The sequence below is a fragment of the Adiantum capillus-veneris genome, chromosome 12 (assembly GCF_014529385.1).
Source record: "Adiantum capillus-veneris isolate H3 chromosome 12, ASM1452938v2, whole genome shotgun sequence".
Taxonomy (NCBI): domain Eukaryota; kingdom Viridiplantae; phylum Streptophyta; class Polypodiopsida; order Polypodiales; family Pteridaceae; genus Adiantum; species Adiantum capillus-veneris.
In genome coordinates, this window is record NC_140942.1 from 39,096,793 (window position 1) to 39,100,473 (window position 3,681).

Consider the following 3,681-nt stretch of genomic DNA (forward strand, 5'->3'; position numbering starts at 1 on the left):
CACTACAAACAGGTTTTGAAACTGATGCACTCCTGCCGCGTCTTCTTGAACCTCCCCTAGCAGTGGAGGGGCTACATAAAAAGAAACAATACATTCAAAAATAACACTAATTAACTTTCTATTAAACAGACCTAATAATAAAGACATTTTTAAATTTCATTTAAAAATTCATGTTTGATAACTAAAGGTCATACAAACTTATGCAAACTCTATACATTGAGACACTGCTCTAAACTATCCCGCGTTGATGCACGACTAGTTATGCCACTATCCCGTTGAAGAAAAGTATTGCATGCTTGACATAAAATATTCCATTGTTCTAATACCAACCTAGCCGGACACAGTCCTAGAACATCCCACGTCGATGCGGGATTGGTTATGCCATGATCCCGGTAGAAAAAAACCCACAAAGTAGAGCCTATGCGGATCATCAAGCAATGTGAAACCATGCTGTTAGGGCTCCCCTCACTAATAGGCGCTACAAGGATCAGCAAGGCAGTGTGCTAAGGATCCTTGTGGATACACAAAATAATGCAATGAGATAAAATAATACACAGAAATTCATATGACAGTGCCCAAGATCAAACCACAGCCAGTGGAGGTGAAATGCGTGACCATCAAGCTGGACATCAACCTTTCCCAGAACCTAAAACCGTGACTCTACCCTAAACAGTCCCACGTCGACGTGGTATCAGTTAGGGCAGTGTCCCAAAACATTTCAAGTAAGCAATAGTATACGCAATATTGACATACAAGCAAAAAAGAAACCCACGGCCAATGGTTTAGTTTTCCAATAGAAAACCAGACTTCTTCGACCCCACTGTTGGAGGCATTTTCAACACCAAGACTCCGCTTCAGAATGGAATCCTCTACAACTAACTGCAACAAGTTTTTCAAAGATCATGATGCTGGCGGAAAGTTGCCCTACCTGGCCTGTTGTCAAAATGCAGGGTTTGGACAGAAGGACGGTCATGATGAAGGAAGGCAGGCAGACCAGTGGCACATGAGGGTAAAGGTGCCAATATGGACAGGACACAGAACATGGACGAGTAAGACACGACCGCTGGGACTGATTGGGGGACCTCAAAATTAAAGCTGTCATCCAAAGCATGGAACTTTCTTACGAGTGTCACCTTATCCCTAGAGGCATACTACATATTAAGTAGGAGAAGACGTTGGCAGACATTGACGTCAAGGAGGATATTCAGAGCAAGACAAGATCAAAGAGCTAAACAAGCGAACTATATTGAGAGTTCGCAGTCGAGAGAAACAACAGAGTCAAGCATGAAACTCTGCAGGAATCAAGATTTTACTTAAGAGAGCGCGGAGCAGTAGCTAACCATAGAAAGAATTACCCACCTGAACCATACACAGCTATATGAAATATCATTCAGCGGAGAAGAAACTGTTTTATCACCTCATGGCACAGTCAGATTTAAGTAATGCTAAGCCGGTCAAATAGATTTAAAGTATAGCTTGGACAGAGAAGAGTGTGATAACTCTGACAAATGTTTGAGAATTATCACACTTGGGGTTATGCAACCACATTCAACCATTGGACAGACTGAAAATCCTTGCATTTCAACACAAAACCCTTTTTATTGACTAATCCAACATTTCCCGTAGAAAACATCCAGCATCAATTTCAAGGCTGCCAAGACAACCAAACACGACTGTTGAAATAACCAGTTTTACTGTTGATGGTCATTTTCGTGAAAAACGACTTAATTTTACTGAAATACACAGATTTCGTCATTCACAGATACTCTAAATCGCAGAATAAGCTTGAAAAATCAAACGGGACTCTACCCTAAACAGTCCCGCGCCGGCGCGGTATCAGTTAGGGCAGTGTCCCAGAGCTTCTACCTTGTGGGAGGACGGCGTTTAGGCGCCATCGAATTCCGTGTACGGCTCGCAGGGCGCAAGGTTGCTTGCAGACGATGACCACGAGTAGAGCAGAGCAGAGCAGAGCGCAGGCTTTTAGAAAATCCCTCCAATTCGTGGAAATTCTGAAAATACCCCTCATATTCGTGGAAATTCTCAAAATACCCCTCAAATTTCAAAAATTCCCAAAATACCTTTGTATCTATTTTGGTTAGATTGTTCAAGATTTTTTAATCTTTATTCCTTTTTTATTATTGAGATCCGATTTTGCATGTTTAACATGTATTTTGCCACAAATTACCTCGCAAAAAATGACAATATTTCTAAAGGTAAATTCATCTCCAAAGCCTACATAATCGACTCAAATTCTAGGTTTAGCATCTTATATTGATAAGCAGTGAGTCTTCTTATAAAACGCTACAAATTTTTTAATCTTTGGAGAAATTGAATTTCACAACCAGTGGTATTTTGGGAATTTTGAAACATTTGAAGTGCATTTTGGAATTTTATGACAAAATATTGGGGGTGTTTTGGGAATTTTTGAAATTTGAGGGGTATTTTGGGAATTTCCCCAAAAAAGAAAAATTGCGCTCCAAAATAAAGTAAAGTAATGCAATAAAACAAATTCTGTATGAATACATCGAGGGACATTTACATTGCAATAAAAATACGTTAAAGCTTTCAATAGGTGTAAACTTCAAGACAAATCAGTACAAGTTGAGCATACATGTGTAGGCAAATCAGTAATCGTTTAGCATAGGGTGTTTTTATCTAATGTTGATGCCGACATATCTCCTCGTGCAGAGTGGAATAGAATAACAAAGAAACAACATTTTTTAACCCTATGTTTTGGCCTTTTCACACTTAATATCAAGACGTGCGTGGCATAGGTGATTTAATATATACATTTTGCCTTTTCCAAGAGATTGTTTTCTGCAACAAACGCACTCTGTTACTCTCTAGGTTGACTGTAATCCATGCAATGGCTCGTCATATCACTATCTTCGGTCCCAAACATAAGCAGAAGCTTGTGCTAATGTTTGAAAGTAGGCATTGCACTATCACTGTTGAAGCTTTAACAGAACATTTTGAGTTGGAGAACAAAAATTTCTCTTTGCGTCCACTTACACTACAAGGTGAGCAGGTTAGAATTGAACCTACACGTAATGATTCAAATGAGTTGTTTTACCATTTGGATCACGAATATTCACAGTTTTACAAGGTACTTTGCAACGAACAACCATCAACGTCAAATGCTGGCTCAAAAGATTCTCCAATCAATGTTGAAGATGGTACTGCATGCATCAGAAGTGTACTTGATGTTATTCGTTCTCTTCCTCTGCAAACCAATCTATATATTGCACTCTCATCTGCTACAAGTGTCACTAAGGTTTTGGAAATGCCTACTTATTATGATGGGTATGTTGCTTATGAACTTCCTCCTCAAAACGACAACTCTGCTATGTATGGGATGAAACATAGATTTGATGGGCATGTTTGGACAGAATATATGTTACCTGCAATAATGATATATTCAATGGGACTGTTCATTTTAGTCGGTGTGGAGGGCATTTGAGATGCTCCAATATAGAATGTCCATACTATCAGGGAAGGAGACAATTTAATGAGTCTCAATGGCGAGGAAAATTAGCACGTGCTCCTAGTAAATGCCACTTGGATGTGGGTAATGGAAAGCTTATATGCTTTCATTGCTGTCAAATGCCAGAGTGCATTGACACTTTCCCTGTAGTTATATATTATTGTATTCCATCTGAAGAGACTGGAGTTACTAGATGT